Raw genomic sequence first — 20,689 nt, 5'->3', positions numbered from 1 at the left:
TGAATCAGAGCAAATACCATAAAACTCACTCTTTTGTTTTAAGAATGGAATATAAAAAAAATCCAATTAAAAGCTTATAGCTTTTATTTTCTTGAGTCTTAACTTAAGACTCTATTTCTTGACATTACTCATGAAGAAGGAAAACTGAATCTTTAGTAAAACTTACATAGTCAATTTTATAAACATTTCCTCTCCTTCCTTAAGGGCATTCCACTGTTTAATGGTATTTGTGCCAAAAATGACTTTTATTTTTTTAAGATTATTTATTTATTTATTTATTTATTTATTTATTTATTTATTTATTCATGAGAGGCACAAAGAGAGAGAGAGAGAGAGGCAGAGACACAGGCAGAGAAAGAAGCAGGCTCCATGCAGGAAGCCGGAAATGGGATCCGATCCTGGTCTCCAGGATCATGCTCTGGGCTGCAGGTGGCGCTAAACCGCTGGGCCACCGGAGCTGCCCGCCAAAAATGACTTAAAATTAAGAGAACAAAATGCATTATGTCAAATCAGTTAATTGATTATTTCCAAAAAAAAAAAATCATTCTAAGTGGAAAAATAAAAAACATCAAGAGCATAAAAAAATAAGATTCATAGGTAAAGAACTGGCAATATTTATTTTGTTTATCCATTTTCTTTAACTTGGAACTGTTCTCATTCTTGAAAAAAACTTAAAAAAAATTATTCCTTTCATGCAGCCTTCCTAAGTTACAATATATAGAGTGGATAGGAATATATTTTCACTTACAGAACATTACTATTATTGCATAAGGTAAATTATTATATTTATTTATGAAAGTAGATAAATGTACAAAATGTGGGCCCTAAAGTAATATTTAATACATTGGTTTATAGTTAATTACCTTTGAATCTCTATCTTCTAGATATGAATATTGTTGAAGATGGGGATTGTATCCCATAGATCTTCATGTCTGGTTCCAAAGAGGTCCCAATAAATGTTTGTTGAATGCATGTACATATGAATGAAAAAATGAGTAATGGTCCCCTAGTCCTAAGACACTTTAGCTGAAAAGGGTGAGCTACCATAATTAGGTATTGTGAAATTAGATTAGAATAAGGACATTTAACAGCTCTGTCTATAACTCAAAGCTTTGCAATGGGAAATATAAAAGCAGCCATGTAACATCTAAATGAATATTATCCATCAGATTTGACATTTATTAAGCAATAGCTGCACGCCGGGCACTGTCGTAAACACAAACTCTTTCCCAGTGAACTTAGATTTATCTGTGCTGGCTTTTTTCCTGAAAAAGACTGATGCCATTTCATAGCAGATGGTAAAAGAATACAGAAAGATGACTTTAGTTTTCAACTTTTGTAGGCACTAGCTTAAATCAACTCCTTATGCTGGGAATCCATCATGTTACCTGGACTAAACATTCCAATTACATCTTCCCCCCACTCCATATGAACAATGAATAGATTTCTTTGATTAAGAATTATTCTCCGGTATTGTTATTGGCACGGTTTTTATTCTATTATTGCTATTGAGACCATTGTTTCTTGTACCTTTTAAGGAGCATAAAACAGTAGTTCTCATTTTTTTTTTTTTTTTTTACCATCACAATCTTAGCTCACTTTCACAATACTCTAATGGGCTAAGATGAAATTCCTATCCTCCAAGTACTGTATAGAAGTAAAGAAAATCTTGGTGAAGACTTTCTTCTGAGGCATAGTGCTCATAAAAGAATCTTAAATGATGGGGATGATAATAACAGTGGTTTAAATATTTTTACATACTAATTTTATGAAATATCACATGAAAAATCTTTCCATATTCTCAATCCGACAGATAATTTTGATACTGCATGTATATATTCCCATAGACTAAACTTCAATAAAGTTTCATTGTATTGATAAAATTACCATTATAAAAACATCTAATTTTTAACATACTATATAATTTAAAATATAGATATAAGCATTTCTGAATTTTCTGTTAAAATTCTGATTTTCAATGCTTTACAATGATTTTTAGTAATTAAACCTCTTTGATTCAAGTAAATGAATCAGGTTCTGGGTTGTTTAGAAAAAAGGGGGAAATTATTTGTGTAATTCTTGACTACCTCAAGGGAAGGAGGATCATGAATTGTCTCTAGAGATGGAACCAAAATGATGTGGGACACCCAAAGAGTGCTGTGTCTTTATTCTTTCTTGTTTCCAGCTACATTCTTTATTTTAAGAGACAAACTTTAATTACCTAGAAGACTTAATTTCTTTTCCTATATCCATATGGCATCATATGACTGCCAGAAGCTCTGAGAGAAAAGTCTTTATTTTAACTACTGTCAAAAATAAACAAAGACAGTCCCCAGCTAAAGTAGTAAGGATAGATGTTAACCACTTATATACTGCTGCAATAGGGAACAGAGTCCAGTGTGAACCAAACTCAGATTTATACAGAGGTAATTGGATGATTAAAAGGGATAATAAAGAAGTGGGCAAGGGAGTGAGGAGGAGCTTAGTAGAAACAGAAAAGTGAAAATTTACAAAAAGTAGGACGGGAGTGTTTTCTATGTGAAATCCATCTGGGTTTACTAACTGGTGCTTATCAAAGTTATTCTCCTACCCATCTTCCCGCAGCCTGTCTTCAAGAGTTGGCTGGACTAAGCTATATGGGAGAACATGGTTGCCAGCATTTTTAAAGTTAACCTAAACTCCATTTTGTTGACAAAGAAATAGATTTCTCTCTCTCTCCCCCCCCCCCTTTTTTTTTTTTTTTTTTTTTATAAAATCATAGATGGTCCTTCTAAGGCCAGGTACCCATTTCTGTACAAATCAATCAAAGAAGTAGGGTCACAATGTATTAAATTAAGTTGGTGGCTTTTATAGTAACTTTATAATGTGTGAAATAATAATTTTCCCCCAAAATAGAAGAGGAACTAGAAGGAAAACAATATATGGCCAGAGCCAATGTTCAGAGAGTAGAAATAGTCAACAATTCTTATATTTGTTGATCAGCTGAGGTGCTACTCCCTGAACTGTGTTCACTGAGCTAATAAAGACAGATTGGGCTACTCCCTGAACTGTGTTCACTTTGCTAATAAAGACAGATCTGAGTAACACCTCATTCTCTTTAGCTTAGTGGCCCTGGGGAGGGCTGGAATAAACATGATGAGAAACGAAGGGAATGTTTTGTACACAGACTTTAATTCTCCCACAGGTAGGATGAGATAACCAATTTTGGTTGCCCAATTATGGTCCCATTGGTAAGTGCTCAAAAAATATGTCATGTTCCATTGGTTCTTCCATACCTGATTCATTTCTTTGGCAGTACTCTTTCGTATTATAGAGACCTTGGCACTCTCTATTTCTTACTTTAAAAATTTCCTTGAAATAGTAATTGTCCTTTTTTACATTGAATTGAATATTTCATTCCAAGGTAAATTTTATGTATTTTGTATATTTTAAAGGATAAATGATATACATATCCTTACTGAATCTGAATTTTTTTAAATAAGATGATACTAATAATCCCTTCGAGAGTTAATGTGAAGATAAAATTTTATAGCACAAGACTCACTGAACATCTTGTAGGCCATCAACATATGTGAATTTGCACATCATACCTCCATTACAAATACAATTTCTAATCAAATGAATAAACTGGTTTACTCACATTAATCATAGCTAATTTAAAGTTTGTGTCTGAAAAATCCAATACCTGGATTACCTGTATATCTCTTGTTATTGCCTATTTCTTCTCTTGGTTTTTGTTGGTTAGATTTTAATTCCCAGCACACTGGCACACTATGTAGTATTTGATAGGCACAGTGCATGGAAAACTGTAGTGGTTCCAAATGATACTGTTTTATCTACAGAATTTCTTCTGGGTTAGAGTAAGGCCACATCTCTTACAGCATCAGTATCTTTCCAGTTAACACTTGCTGAAATTATAGGAGTTGCAGCTGAAAGCCTGGGTCTACACCAGGGTCACTGAGTCTGGACCAGGCCTGCATTTCAATTTTTTAATATCCAGTGCTATGAGAGTGCTAAAAAATTTTCTCCCTAGCTCTTTAGCAATTAGTTTCTTTATGCTTGATTTTTCTGCTTCTTACATCTGGGAATTTTAGGATTAACAAATATTCCAAGAACAAAATCTCGTGGAATTATATGTTCACATTCCTGTTGTTCCCTTTTCTTGAGGGTCTTGGCACCTGAGTTCCAATTTTGGTCTCTTCATCCCATGACACTAGTAAATATATCCTAGGTTGCTACTTTCTGCTGAGACTAAATGTCAATCTCTGTGAATCATCAAGTGTCTTCAAGAAAAAGCTATAGAGAAGATCCAAATCACTTCACTGTGCCTCCCTCCATTCTCCAAGGATCTTTGCTCCTCAAATTCAAGCAGCCTCTGGGTTCTTTGATGCCTTCAAAAATCCGGGTTGTGTTTGTTTGTTGTGTGTCTTTTGGTGGTTCCCAAGGAGACAGAGGACCAGAAGCAGAAGTACTCAGTGGTATGGACCCTGGAATAAAAGATATCACCCTTGTAAGAAATATCCCTTCACAAAAGAATATGCATACACTTCTCGATAGAATTAACCATTAAAACATATATAGATTATCTTACACTGTCAGTAGACATAGTAGGGGATTGTGTGGCCTATTTTACCACTGATTAGAGCTGTCACTGACCTCCCAGTATTGCAAAGAAGTAGTAGTGGCTGAAGCAAAGATGTTTTGGATGGTAAAATATAATAAAAAATAAAATTAAATGTAGCAAAACATATACAAGTCAACAAAAGGGGGGCTCTGCATGGTGCAGTCAGAAGAGCGACCTCTTGTGTTTGTTGGGATAGTGATCTCAAGGTCCTGCCATTAGCCCTGCCTTGGGCTTGTGCTCAGAATAGTCTGCTTGGGATTCTCTCTCCTTCTTTCTTCCCCTTCCACTTGTGTGCATGCGCTCTCTCTCTCTCTGTCTCTCAAAATAAATAAATCTTAAAAAAAAAAGTCAACAATAGTTAATAATCTTATTAACAGATGATGACATTGTTTTGAAACAATCTCAAACATATTGAAAAATTTCTAATAGGTGGTTTCTCTCTCTGTATTATTATAAATAGAACTCAGATATAAAACTATACTGTATTACAGTCTAATACATATTATTTTAAATGGAAAGTTATGTGAAAACAAAGAAAATTTCATAATTATGATTATTTATGTTAACTTATTAAATTAATTTCCCAGGCAGCCCAGGTGGCTCAGTGGTTTAGCGCTGCCTTCAGCCCAGGGCCTGATCCTGGAGACCCTATATCGAGTCCCATGTCAGGCTCACTGCATAGAACCTTCTTCTCCCTCTGCCTGTATCTCTGTCTCTATCTGTGTGTGTGTGTGTGTGTGTGTGTGTGTGTGTCTCATGAATAAATAAATAAAATATTTTTTAAAGTGTTTAAAAAATTAATTTCCCAATTAAATACATCTAGAAAGTAAAATAGTGACTTCATGTAAAGATTAGAGTGACAAGTTAGCCTAAAATGTGTTACTGTGGAAAGAGATCTTTTACTTTTTAGCCAGGTTCTTGGGCATAGAGCAGTATGATAAACTAAGAAGGTAGAGGGCTAGTTAAAAATGAATGAACAAATCATGTGATAGGTACCCAAGCTAACAAGTTTGCCTCAGAAATGTTTCTGTTACAACTTGAAGAAATTCAGTTATCTATTGTTCCCTTTTATTGCCATCTATACAGAGAGATTCTTTATAGAAAGAGGGTTTTTTGTTTTGCTTTGGTTTTTTGAGAGCAATGACTTCACAAGAACTCACACTCTCTCCCAGATGGCTGAAAAGTGAGTTTTTGAGATCCACAGATACAGTGAGGTGATGGAGAAGTGTAAATTGAAAACAAACAACATGAAGGAAATACCTTCTTTTTGCTTTAAATATTGAGCACTTATTATATTGAGCATCGAAAAGACTGTGTCCTCTTAAGGGAGAGGGGAAATAAATGGTGAAATGTTACAATGTGGATTTGAAAGGGCATTGTTTGGATGCCATAAATGTGAAATTTCAATTTGGGAATTCACATATGATACAGAGAAAAAGCCCTTGGGGAGAAATGAGGCTGAATGTCAGGATTTCATAGATACTGTTGAAATTATACTGAGTTCTTCAAAGCATAGACACTGATTCTCAATCTGTGCTGATATTTGATAGATTCACTAGTTTCACCAGTGTCATTTCATTTGTATTAGCAGGTATTAGTGATTTTATATTAATAAAATACCTATATAGCATGTGTATTTTATTCAACAAACTCTTTTGATTAGAGTATCAATAGACAATGATAGAGGAATTTATCTTTGTATTTTCCTGTCTCCATGTTTTCACTTCCCTTTACCCCAGGAGGATATTGTCTTCCTAGATTAGGATCTAGTTAGTTAGTTTAGCAGCTAGCTAACAAAGAAAAAACTACAATAGGGGTTAAAGTATTGCATATACAATCGATTATATTCTCAATTACATTTAGGCATTTCCCAAATCTTAGCCCATTGAGTTTTATTCCTCTTGAACCACTGTATTTTTTTCACTAAAATGACACTGATTATCTGCAAGTGATGACCAAGATAGGAATATAATTTTCAGCTTCTCTCAGTCATGGTATTGATAAAGCATTCTCATAATACTGTGTCTTCAATAAATTATTTCAAATCTTCCTGGAAATTTAAATATTGAACATTGATTAACATTATTTGGGTGACTAACATTGCAATTATTATCATGATATTATTGGCATTTCAATTATTAACATTTAACATAATTTTTATTTAGGTATAAAATAATAGAGAAAAATATACAACACATTAGTGTACGGCCAATGAATTTTGGGTATAACCATCACTTCATCAAGAAATAGAATACTAATAAGACACGAAGGCACCATTTTGCCACAGTTCCTTGACACTCTGGCTCACCCAAGGTATGAATCACCATTCTGATTCATATTTTTTAGTGTATAGTGCTTTCATTTTCGACAGATGCATAGAATCATGTGATAACTGTCACAATCAGAACCAGTTCCACCCACCCCCAAATTCTCTAATGGATGTCTGCTCTCAAGACATTTCCAGCCTATCCCAGAGAGGCTAGGGGTTTTGTTTTTTCCCTTTACCCAGCAACATTAGGTTTTCCCCTGTGTCCTCTAGAGGCTTAAGACTTTCATTCTATTTCAGGAAGTTCTTTCTGCCATTTCAGGGCTGTGTCCCCTCCTCTCCTGCAGACCTCTACACCTAGGGGAGGTCTTCAGATCCCTGCTGCCTCCTTCAACATTCTCATGAGCACCTGTAAAAGTTTACAAAGTAAAGCTGCTAGGAGGTGTGAACATCCTTGTATCTGCAGTTCCAGGGAGTCTCTAATTTCCTACTCCCTACACTCAGCCCTTACCTGTTCATTGAATTCTTTTCAGCTGCTTGGATGACAGCTTGTCTTCATCTGTGCTCTGCCCCAGATTAGTTACTACTAACATGCTTTTTTTTTTATCATTTTTTTCTGCTTTGCTTTTTGTTCCTTCTTGTTAAATGGTTATTTCATTATTCATTCAACATATATCTACTGCACATGTATTGTTGATCCTTAATATATCTAGCTAGGTATTTTCCATTCATATGAACCTTTTATGTGGAATTTTAGTAATGAGCTCCTGAAAGGCAGGAATCAAACTTCATATTTATCTTGGAATCATTTCATCACATGCACAATACCAGATATTTATTCATTAGCAGCTTCCTTTTAATTATTTATTTGAAGATAATTATTTAACCTGAGGTCCATCGATAAGTTCCAAACACTTATGAACTTGAAAATGTATAGGTAGGTATGTGTCTCTGTGTATATTTTTCTTGAGAGTGACTAAATTTCCATAGGAACACCGAAACAGCTCATGTGGCCCTATTATTTTAGTATAAAATTAGAGATGTGCTAAACATTATGTGAAGATTTATTTATATTAGAGACTATGACTAACCTTATAAGCTTATTTTACATAAACTATCCTATGATCAGGCAATGACTTTTGACCTCAAATCCTCATTGCAGATAGTCTAAAATAACTTTCAACACTGACTGGTAAGAAATGCATCCCTGTGATGATGGATCACCCGAAAGAAAATCATCCTTTTCTTTGAAGATGTTATTTTTTTGGTTCTATAACAATATTTTATTGAAAGTAAATAAACGACAAACAAAAAGTATTTTTTTCCCAAGCTTGATATAGACACTCCTCAAATTGGACATATTTTTATCAAAACGAACTCCTCTGAAAAGTAAATTGCAAATATGAACTAAAATACCTACTCCATAGTTTAAACTACAAATTTGTTTTTAGTGTGACTAGTATTTTATGACGTATGTAGCAGGGTTTAACCACTTCTGAATTACTCTGATACAGGATATAATTTATTTAAGTTTGTCAAACGTGAAATGAGTATCTCTAAAAGATAGTGAGGTAATATTCTTGGGAGATTCTGAAAGCCTGGTGATTGGTAATTAACTTTGTGAACTGTGATTTACCTGCAGTATATCATTCTGCAATGCAATTAGTAGCTATTAAGTATATTTTCAATATATAAATGTCAAGAATAATACAAATTTGCATCAATAGTTGGTCATTTTTGTTCTGTAGTGGGTACACCCAGATACATAGCAACATGCTGTTAATAATCTACTCACAGTGTCAATACCATCTCCATGCATGTTAGAATCTTAAAGCTTTACAGTGATTTAAAATTATTTATCATAATCAAAAGTCTTATATTTAATCCCCTCTTCATATTTTGATTTAGTGAATGTTTATACAGTGGCTATAATGCTAGAAATTATGTGTATGGGATTCAACAGAATAGCACCATATTTAGGCCACATTACATTGGTGTGAGGGAAATATGGACATTAAAACAGTGAGTAGAAGATTGCCTTAAGGAAGGTGGAGAGAGGCAGAACTCAGAATCCAAACCTCATACCCACACCAACACTTCTTTTGGCTTTGTCGATACAGCAGAAAATTTTTCCTTTTAATATCTTTGTGATTTTCTTGGAATATATAAGTCATATGCAAATATCACTAATCTTTTCTTGTGAATAAAAGCAAAAAAGTCAAGAAAATAGCATAGGTTTGGGTGAATGGTAGGGAGCCCCAAAATAAACATCAACGTATCTTTATTTTTTTATTTTTTTTGGCTTTATCCCCAGCTCTAGTTGATTCCTATCAAAACTCAAGTTTGAATTCCAATCCTGACATCTACTAACTGCAAGACAGAAAGCTATTCTATCTCTTAAACCTGAGTGCTTTCATCTATAAAATGGGTATGATCATATCTTCTCTGAGTTATCAAGATAATTAAAGTATAATGTACACAAAACATCTTGCATGTTTGCATGATGCAAGATGCATCATGTTTGCAAGATGCACCATGTTTGCATGGTGCTTATAATAATCAACCATGGACACTTTAGTATTCACAATATAGTTTCAACTTTCCAAGATCATGATGTTTGGATGTCATGTTTTCTGTGTTTCCTGTGCTTCAGCCTTACCTTATATATTCTCACAGTAAATTCCCATCACCAAATGCAACATAAAGTGCAACATAAATGCTTTCCATGTAGCTCACTGAAATCTGAAACAGATTAAGTAACCCACTTTCTTACAGTATGTTCCATACTGTACTATGTTCCAATGAGTGTATTACAGTATTGTAACTGAACTTGTAGCAAGATGAGAAATATCAATACATACTTAATAGAATTTCTGTTGATTTTGGCCAAATATAGCAGTTAGTACAAGATCATTCTCATACTAATTGCTGCAATCACAGTTATTCTATCTGGGAATAGGGGAGGTTCAGTTGTCTCATCGATCTGGTTTGACTGCAGAGATATGGTTTAAGATTTTTTAATAAATAGCAAATTTATGCAACAACAAACCCAAAATTATTTCTAAAGGAAGTAACTCAAGAAGAAAACTGTAACTGCAGCATTGTTTTTGTTTTGTTTTATTTTGTTTTGTTTTAAAGTCAGTGCATGGACTTGAACTGGGCATCTAGATAACATCATAATTGAAAACAGATGCACTAAGCAGAGAGCAGCTTTTGGATTTCTGGTTCCTGAACACTAATGCAATTGTCCAGTTGTGAAGTCATGCTAATGACTTAACATGAAGTTTTAGTACCTCTCTCAGACATTTAGCTAATGACAGATTGTAAATCACTTTGCTACCTGAAATGTACGACCAGATCTATATTATGTTAATGAATCCGATGCTGCATTGCAGATGATTAGTAAGAATCATCAGGGGCCATTAAAACCGTACTACTAATGAGCTGCCGTTTGTTTCAGTGGAGAAACCTGGATTTAGAACTTGGCTTACTAGCATTTTCTAGCTAGAAGAATATAGCTTAACTTCCTCGAAATTCAGATGCTTTTCCTATAAAATGGGGAACAAATTATGATCATGTATCTGAAAGCATTTTGTATACAGCAAAATGAAGTATTTTTACAATTATGGTACCTTTCTTTAAAAAAAATCATTAGATTTTAAATATGCATTTAGCATTTAATCATACAAAATAATTTAAAATAAATCTATTAAGATATTTAATAGGAAAGAGGAAAGCTGGTTAAGGAAACATGATTCTTCTATTTATTAATTAAAACCCTCTATGATAGTTTATTCAGTGATGTTGCATTATTTTATGTTATAACATTGTTTTAGTTCTAATTTAATAATGCTTTAAAATGCTAAAATTAATCACTGATTTTATCTAATTACTAATATTAAAATGAGCAAACAAGATAGATTAATTAACAAAGAATGTTTAAGGGCTAATATTCTAGAATTCAAAATTCAAGATGCTTCCTAATTTCATTCCGTGAACAGTTGTTAAGAACATTAAATATGCTAACCTTTAACATAGTCATGTCTGTAAGTCATTATTATAAACTATAGAAACAAGTAGCATCATGCCATCTGTATTTTTATTTTTTAAGATTTATTTATTTATTTGTTTGTTTGTTTGTTTATTTATTTATTTATTTATAAAGAGTTTGTTTTTTTATTCAAAGGAGACACACAGAAAGAAGCAGAGACATAGACAGAGGGAGAAGGAGGCTCCCTGAGGTAATCCTGATGCAGGACTCGAGCCCAGGACCTCAGGATCACAACCTGAGCCAAAGGCAGATGCTCAACCACTGAGCCACCCAGGCATCCCTGTCATGCCATCTTTAGACAGACTGGGTTTCAGAGAAATTTTATGTGGATGAAAGTCACATGACTAATGTGTAAGAGTGCTGGCATTTTGTCCTTTGTTTTTATTCCAAACCAGTTCTTTTCTCCTTTAAACTATATTTTGCCAATTAGCTTTTATAATTATCTGTAAAAACTTCAAAATTATAACATTATGTTTTTCAAAAACTAAATCCTTCAGTTCTTGTCCAAGGGTAGAAAAATAGGCAAGACAATATACATTTAATTTTAAGTCACTTTGCCTCTTTAAAGATCAGAGGACAAAATACATGGACAAAAGATGGGAATATAACAACATATCACCAATAATTTTTTGCTTTATTATTTTTAAAAATGTTTTATTTATTTATTTCAGAGAGCAAGAGAGAAAGCATAGGAGCAGAGAGGAGAGGGGTGGGAGAGAGACAAGCAGACTCCACACTGAGCACAGAGCTCAAGGTGGGGCTCTATCCCAAAATCCTGAGATCATGACCTGAGCCAAAACCAAGAGTTGGGCACTTAACCAACTGTGCCACCCAGATGCTCCTATTTTTTGCTTTAAATTATAATGCCATAAAGCTTGTATTCAATTTTTGTGTAATGTTGAGACAATTATCTAACTTCTATGAACCTCAATTTCCTCAACTGTTAGAAGGTGATAGTCGTTGCACCCCTTTCATAGGATTTCTGTGAGTATTAAAAGATCTTACACACACAAAGCACTTAGAATAGCACCTGACACTGAATAACCACCAGGTAAATGTTTGCTATTGTTATTGGCCCATCATTTCCTGCTACAATCTAGATCAGTTTCATTCTAGATAACCCCATTTTAAAATCAAGAACAGGTTAAGGTTTCTTTTTTTCTTCCTTTTCTTTCTTTTTTTTCTTTTTCTTTTTCTTTTCCCTTTTTCTTTTCTTTCCCCCCCCCAAAGAGAGGGATGGAGAGAAAGAATCCTAAGCAGGCTCTACGCCTAGCGTGGAGCCTGATGTAGGACTCAGTCTCAAAACCCAGAGATTATGACTTGAGTGGAAATTAAGAGTCCAGTGCTTAACTAGCTGAGCCTCCAGGCACCCTGAAAACAGTAAGGTTTTGATAAAAAAATTTACAATTGGCACATCATAATCTATTTACAATATACACCCTTGTCAAATTTAATAGTCAATGTATTATTCTAAGAATTTTATCATTTTCACATGATTCATTATCTACCCTAGTTACAATAATTTTCTGCAGTAAAGCCTGAAGGAAAAAAAATCTCAACCACTGGTCTTTGCTTGCAGAGGGAGAGAACAGGGCAGGCTGTTACTACCTCTCTGAAGGATGGCACATCTAGTTTAAGAGAGAATAAATTGGCAATTTGACTGTAATAACAAAATCATAATAATCCTATTTGTTAATTATTCAGAAGGAAATATCCTTTCCAAACCTATTGAAGTAATGGGAATTACAATTTGTTTTTAACAGATCATTATGCATCCATGCAAAGGATGTTATATGAACCTTTTCTACTCTTCACGTGAGCCTTGCAAGAGGAAATGGGTGTTCTCATTTTATGGGCAAAGAGACAAGCACAGAGATTTTATGTGATTTGGAAGGATGGAGGCCACAGGGGATATGAAGCACATACTTTATAGTTGGACCAAACTGGGTCTAAATTCTATTTCATATTTTCCCTCACTAATACATAACCTTTCTCCATCTTATCTTTATGATCTGTGAAATGTCTCATCATGTTGCTATGAGGATTATGTGTGATAATTCCATAAGATGTTTAATTTATTACTGGGCATGTGGCAAGCATTCATACGTAGTTACTCATATTATGGTTAAGCTAATGCATCAATATTATGTGAACCTATGCTAAAATTTGTCCAACTCCAAAGATCACCATTGCTTACAACCATGTTTACCTACTCTTAAAAAAGATATTGATGTTAGATATTATGGTAAACCATTTCTTAATTAAGATCTAATTCTCTAGTTATGAAAGTCATATGTGTGTCTATGCATTTTTATCATCAGGTTACACTGAAAACTCTGTTAAACAAATACTCTTACTCCTTTATTGTATCGCATTGCAAAATATGAGCTTAAATATGAGCCAACATGATGGCCTTGACCTGTTCTCACATGGAGAACAGGTGCTCACAGACCACTTTAGTTTTCTGCTTTTCTTTTTGGAAAAAGAGCTTTGATTGCAATTTTTGATGTACTGTGAAGCACTCTTTTATACAGTGGGCAGACGATTACCCACAGGAGATTAATACATTATAACACCAAATCAAGAATGACATATTCATTTTCACACCAAAAGCATACCAGCAATATTTATCATAAAGAAATGATTGATTTACACCAAGTAGAAGCAATTTACATTTTTATACACACATGCACACTCACATATAAACTTTCAAAGCTTTAACGTTATTATCTTCTAATAGATATTTTTGATGGAAAATATTCTCAAAAAGCAAAAACAGCAACTCTAAAATGTTTTATTTTGTTCTCTTAATTAAGGAGTTATGAAAATATTCTGCAAGTGAATTTAAGTCAAAAGTGATATTTCAGAGAAGTCATTCCACATCATCTGGAGCCCCTGCAGCCTACTATGACTTGTGCTAAAACCACTCAGCCTGTGACATGCCAATACCATTTTATTTATAGTGGCATAGGTCCATGATTCCTCCCCTCAGTGACTTGAATTCAAAATACTCAAAGAAGGATTTACAACACAATATTTTAGTTTTGGAGAATCTGTACATCATAAATGATAACACATTTCTGTAGAAATATTAATCTGTTTCAGTCACAGATATAGCATCCTCTTCAATAACATTTTATGTCTTGAACAATTCAAGGATGCTCCTTCCACTCATCCCTTGCTAAATTCTTTTACTTTTTTTTTTTTTACTTATTTTTAAAAAATACTTTTTTAGGTAAATATTGAACACTAAAATGCTGCCTAGAAATGAATGATATTGGACTATCTTTTCCTATTTTTTAGCATTTTATTTTTTTTTACGTGTGACAGGACAGAGTTATAATCAGGAATATGTTTTATTTTAATTAAAGGCTTCTATATTCTAAGAGCTGTATTATGGGCTAAAAATGGAAAATAAATAATCTAATAAAATAATCTATGGTCTCTAGCTTAGCTTTTGTATTTAAATCGGTTATGACATTAAAAAGAGGAAGAGGGCAGCCCCACTGGCTTAGAAGTTTAGCGCTGCCTTCAGCCCAGGGTGTGATCCTGGAGGAAAAAAATAAATGAGTTCAAAATATATATTTATCCTTAGAATAAAAATTTACACCAAAATTTAAATCTGTGAATGCATGGTGCTCCCAGTTAAGTTAATCATATTATGCAGTGGAGGCAAAAAGAGTAAGGGGACTAAGGACAGAATGTTCCAGTTTTTGCAGTCCTTTAAGGGATCTCAAAGATGCCAAATGAAGCTCTAACTGCAAAAGATAAGTGTACTCGTCATTGACTAAACAGACCAACTATCTTCCATAAATTATGATGTCAAGGTAGATACTGTCAACAAATTTGCAAAATATTTTGAAATAATATGATATATTGACTTACAGATTATCTCAAATTGTTGAGCTTAATTGTATAGCTTCCTTGATCCCTTTCCCTCATTTTCTTAACAAGGTAATTTGCATTCCAGCTTCTCTTCTGACATTGAAATGCCCAAAGTACAATGAAAAGCACAGTGGGCATGCATATTTCTCCTTTAAGGACACGAAGAATGTGAGAATGGCCTCAAACTAAACATTGGGAAGGAAAATAAGCAAGACAACATACACTTAAGATTTTCAGGACCAGATTGCTAGGAAAAACCTCAGGGATTCCACAGCCTTATCCAATAAATTAAGCCATGATGTTTATTCCTAGGTAACTCATTTACAGTTAAAATGTCATGGATATTTTTCTATTAAAAGACACAATGTGAATAGAAAAAAAATAAATAAACAAAGGGCAAAAAAACTGCTTAACCCTAGCTCCAAACAGAAAGGATCTAGTTTTTGAAAAAGATAACTTTATAACTTTGAAATTTTTATAAATATTATTTCAAATTGAATTGGAGAATGGTGTGCACATACACAGTTTTTGACAGAACTTTAGTATTTCCAATGAACTAAAGAGATTTGGTCAGGGAGGAGAGGTCTTCTAGGATAAAAGACACAACCAAGAAAAAGTTAAGTATTTTAAATAAAACAGCTGTGGCAGATGAATCCTTCAAGACAGTCAATGCACTGGATCATTATGAAAAAAAATCATTCAAAGATTTATTCAAGTGACTTTTTTCCCTGAATCGGCCAAATGTTTAACCATAGCAACAGCTTCACAAGCTCCTAAGTAGCCTTCCATCTTAAACTCTAAAAGGGAGTTTGATATTCAGATACATTTAAGAACATTGCATGTTCTGTGCCCACTTGGAGTAGTACATTGCACATTAGCATATTAAAGAGCTGAGTGGCTCAGCTGTATGGACATATTTTTAACTGCATCTGATGTATCACACTTGACTACTTGAATATTCTTCAAATGAAAGGATTAGCATGCTATAGAACCAGCAGTCTATGAAACATTGCTAAGATATGGTGCTCCAAACACAATCATCGACTGATAAACAGGGAGGCACTGGGCTTGATTTTTTCCATTGTCCCTTTGAAATTGGTTCCACTTTTTTTCACACTGCTTCACCAAATGGCTGACCAGCTCTTCACAAAAAGAGCTTTCTGTCCCCTGACTTCAAGTTACTCAAGGGTTGGCACCAACAGGAATTCAGAAAATAGACAAGAAGTCTAGTACTTTTTTTTTTTTTTTTTTTTAAGAAAGTGCACAGGGGAGAAGAGTGAGGGGAGGTCAGAGGGAGAGGGAGAAAGAATCTTAAGCAGGCCCCATACCCAGCACAAAGCCTACAACGGGCTGGATTTCATGACCCTGAGATCACAACCAGAGCCAGAGTCAGGTGCTTAACCGACGGAGTCACCCAAGCACCCCAAGAGGTCTTGTACATCTTACCCTGACTGTACCCCTGCAAGATCACTACAAGTTGGCTATGTCCCTATGCCAATGACCAAAACTCCTATCAGGTGGCATTTCCCCACAGATATTTTTCCTGTCTTCCTGGGTTCTAATCACCCCTTTCCTTCCTCCTTTAGAACTGTCAGTAGTAACTTTTTTTTTTTTTTTTTTAAAGAGAGAGATTGTTTGTGCAAGAAGGAGAGAATGCAGAGGAGAGGGAGAGAGAGAATTCAAAGCAGATTCCATGGAGCCTGATTTGGGGGGGGAGGGGTACAATCTCAACCCCGAGATCGTGACCTAAGCTGAAACCAAGAATCAGATACTTAACTCAATCAGAGACCCACCTTCCTCCTCTCCAGCAACCCTCAGTTTGTTTTCTATGATTAATAGTCACGGTTTGTCACCGTTGATTTAAATAATTAGAATCCCTTCTTCTACTATGTTAAAATCAATAAATGTACTCTTTCATTATGCAATGCTTATATGTGAATAAGTTCAAAATTTTTAAAATAAAAACATTTAAAGATGCACTATTTAAAAATTCAAAAATATGCAAAGAAATGTATGAAAACCATCCTTGGCCTTTCTCTATTCTTCTAATCTTCTCATCAAAGTTAACTTACATTAACAATATAATGATATTGTCTAATATGCTTTTCAAGAAACTTTTTACCAAACAAAATAAAATGCACTATTTAAAAGAAGATACTTTCAGTATTTTTTACTTGTCTGCCAAAAATCATAGGTGTATTAAAACTCATTGCCACAGTATAGAGTTTTCCTTTACCACAACAGACCAAAAATATATATGAGACAAATGATTCTCATTAAGCTTTTGCTACCTGGATGGATGCTTTATTTGTCTTACTGATAAGTCTAAATACATTGTGGTTCTTTTTACACCACAGCATTTGATGGCTCTCTAGCTACCTAAGAATGCAACTGAAAACATTAACAGGCTGTTCTACAAGCCCATATTCCATATTTCCCCAGGTTTTAAAAAAAATCACCATTAAATTTAGAAACTAGTACAGGTAAGCATGTTTCCATGTATTTGTGAGTAGCCAAATGTGTTGCAACAGCCAAACAAGTTTTTAAAAGTGGATAAAAACATACAGTGAATAAAAGCATATATACCACAGGTCATGGTTTTTGCTTTGCTCACACCACTCCACATAGTGATATGAAAGGAATAAAGGAGAAAGCAGGATAGGAAAAAATTTTGAATTTATTTTTAGTGGGGCACTTTAATGCATGATTTGCTGCAGAATATGAACTGCTGAAAATTCCACCTTTACTTAATACAGAATAAAGGAGAACACTTTTGAGAAGTATTTCCCAAGAACAAGCAGGACTTTGGCATATTTATGTTTGAATATTGTGATTGGCACTGTTAGTTTAATAGAAAGCAAGGGGACAGCTCTATTAACCACTGTGGCTTGAAATCCTGATTTATGTTTCATCTTCTAATTAAAATCCAAGAACCCTAAAGCCAAGATATATTATGTATAAATTTACTTTAGCAATGAGATGTCTATTAGATGATGTAAATGTCATGATGAAATTGGAGGACCTTTTCCTCAACGTGAAAAATGGAAATAATCTTTTAGCAGAGAGAGATCCAAACCATCTCCGAAGGACAGACAATAAGGTCTGCAAAGCCAGAGTACCTTAGAAAGCAGATCGTGACTGGATTTCAAGTCTTGTTACTATGTAGAGAGCCAGCAAAAAAAAAAAAAAAAAAAAAAAAAAAAAAAAAATATATATATATATATATATATATATATATATATATATAAATTTTCTCTCTCAGGCTCTAGTTAGGGAAAGCAGGCCAGCTGTTGTTCCCGTGGTACTGCATGGGTTACACTAACATTCTCAGAATAGAACCCGCTTTAATTCAACATTTGCACTAGTCCACGGTTGTGCTTAATAATGGATTAGTACCATATAGTTCTCAATTTGTTTAAATAAAGGTATTCAGCTACATCTTTAAATGGATAAAGAAAGGAGTGTGAGTCACAGAGAAGGTACTTTTAGAATCAAATTCTAAATGCCAACCTCTAACTTCTTTATTTCTGATTCAGGATCAGGACAATAGAACTCATTACTTTAAAATAGGAATCTGGTTTTCTCTACTTCAGGATTTCCAAAAGGAGCTTAGCTGCGATTATATATGGAAATACAAAGGGAGAAGGAAGTTCAAAGGGGAACTCAAGAGCAGAGAGAAATGCCTTAAAACCAAAATAGGAAGTTTGTCTCCACACCTGCACCTCCTTTGGACACACTACATGCCACTCTCTATATTCTGCTTTCTTCACTGAGTGCAAGACTAATGAGAGCCTGAGAGATTATTGATATGTTCACAAAATAAGTAGATTGCTTTTCTACTATCTTAAAAATAATATTTGTTAATATGTAAATAATGAATAATAAATAAGTTAATAGAGCAATGATAAACATATAAATACATGTAATGATGGTTTATTCCATCTGCTTAAAAGAAGCAGAAAAAGAAAGCACAGCGCTCTGGAAAAAAAAAAAAGAGAGAGACATCACAAATGTTATATTCTAAAGCTTGTCAATATTATCTCACAGGAGAATTGCTTAGGTCCCGGTCAGAGACCATTTATTTTGGACACAAGAATCTAACAAATCTAGAAGTTTAATAAATATTTACAGACTCCCAAGCTCACTCAAGTTTTGATTACAACTTCTTTGTTGCAATAAAGTTTATTTTGACTATTTTATGTTTACTACACTACATAGCATACTCCGTCATATAGAGATACCATGACTAGCATTTGTTAGCTATTTACTATTTCTTTTTTTAAAACAATTTTATTTATTTACTTGACAGAGAGAAAGAGAGAGAGAGAACACAAGCAGAGGAGTGGTTGAGGCAGAAGCAGGCTCCTCGCTGAGGAGGGAACCTCATATAGGCTTGAATCCCAGGACCCCGGGATCATGACCCGAGCCAAAGGCAGATGCTTAACCAACTGAGCCACCCAGGCACCCAGCAATTTACTATTTCAAAAGCAATTTTATCTACATTATCTTATTGGACTTTCGTTATTTCATGAGTTAGCCAACTTTATCGCCATTTTGTAGGATATCGCCATTTTGGTTAGATTCAAAAAGATTCACTTACCTAGCTGTAGTTAAAGTTCAAAGCCTTCAAAACAAACAAACAAACAACAAACAAATAAATAAATAAATTTCAAAGCCTTGCATCCAATAAAGTGTTTCAGACTATGATCTCCCCCATAGAATATCCAAGAAATGATTATTGAATGAACAAAAATTGCCTTTTCTTTGATGTTATTTTCTGAAAATTTTACCAAATGCACAGTATGTACAAGACATGGAACCAGAGGCCAGAGATGTAAAAATAGTGAAGCTGCAGTGAGAAGGTGTTACCAGGGGTTCACAAGATCCACATTATTGATTACTATTCCTCTCCCTCCCCCAGCAGCTACCATATGATCATATTGAGGCCATTTATCACCACATGATTTTCTCACCAGATAGATCTTATGCCATGAATGTAAATGGAAAATATAATAAAGGGCCAATCTTTGTGTAAGGTAAACAGAAACAAATGCCTTGAAGGATACCCTGTGAATTCACATAGGACTAACAAGAGCTGTTTTTTGTTGGTGGGTTTTTTTCTATAAATATTTCTGAGTATGTGAAAGATGATTAGGTAATTGTATGATGACCTCAGAGAAAAGAACTCTCTCCTTTTTATGGGTTTTAAAAAAGGCAAAAGATTTATGCAATCAGAAGAGAAACCAGAGTATCCTTCTTATGGGTTTAAATTGTGTTTTGATTAGAAATTCAGAAATAAGAAGTTAATCTCACAATTAAAAATCGTCTTATTTGTTCTGAGGTAGCATCTGAAAATTCTTACACCTAATTTAATAGCAACTGATCTAATAGGTTTAACATCTGTGTCTCCCATCCAAGTTTTGTTTATGTTGTTGTTGAACTTTACCACAATATACAAACTAGATACCTGGGTTCTACTTTTGTTATATTTGAAGGCAGGCCTATAGATTCTAAACCAAGAAACAAACAAACAAAAATCAAACACAAAACAAATCAAAAAACTACCTACAGGCTCTGAAGTAAAAACAGAAACAGGGCAGCTTCCTTCCTTCCTTCTTTCCTTCCTTCCTTCCTTCCTTCCTTCCTTCCTTCCTTCCTTCCTTCCTTCCTTCCTTCCTTCCTTCCTTCTTCTCTTTCATTCTAAAGTTCTTTCTTTCTTTCTTTCTTTCTTTCTTTCTTTCTTTCTTTCTTTCTTTCTTTCTTTCTTCTTCTTCTTCTTCTTCTTCTTCTTCTTCTTCTTCTTCTTCTTCTTCTTCTTCTCAGAGAAGTTTTCTGACAGAGAGTTGAAACACAGAATTAAAAA

General features: G+C 34.1%; 1 long non-coding RNA gene across 1 annotated transcript; it reads right to left on the bottom strand.

Annotated features, from left to right (window-relative positions):
- Nucleotides 1-2,822: 2,822 nt before the first annotated feature.
- LOC111097231 lies at nt 2,823-20,450 on the bottom strand. Its single transcript, XR_005362922.1, has 3 exons — nt 20,396-20,450; nt 19,427-19,450; nt 2,823-4,487 (listed from the first exon to the last, which is right to left on the bottom strand). It is a non-coding gene; the product is annotated as an uncharacterized LOC111097231 (long non-coding RNA).
- Nucleotides 20,451-20,689: the final 239 nt, after the last annotated feature.

This window comes from Canis lupus, chromosome 8 (genome assembly GCF_011100685.1).
Source record: "Canis lupus familiaris isolate Mischka breed German Shepherd chromosome 8, alternate assembly UU_Cfam_GSD_1.0, whole genome shotgun sequence".
Taxonomy (NCBI): Eukaryota; Metazoa; Chordata; class Mammalia; order Carnivora; family Canidae; genus Canis; species Canis lupus.
Note: the sequence above shows the minus strand (reverse complement) of the source record. Positions and strands in the feature narration are given on the sequence as shown.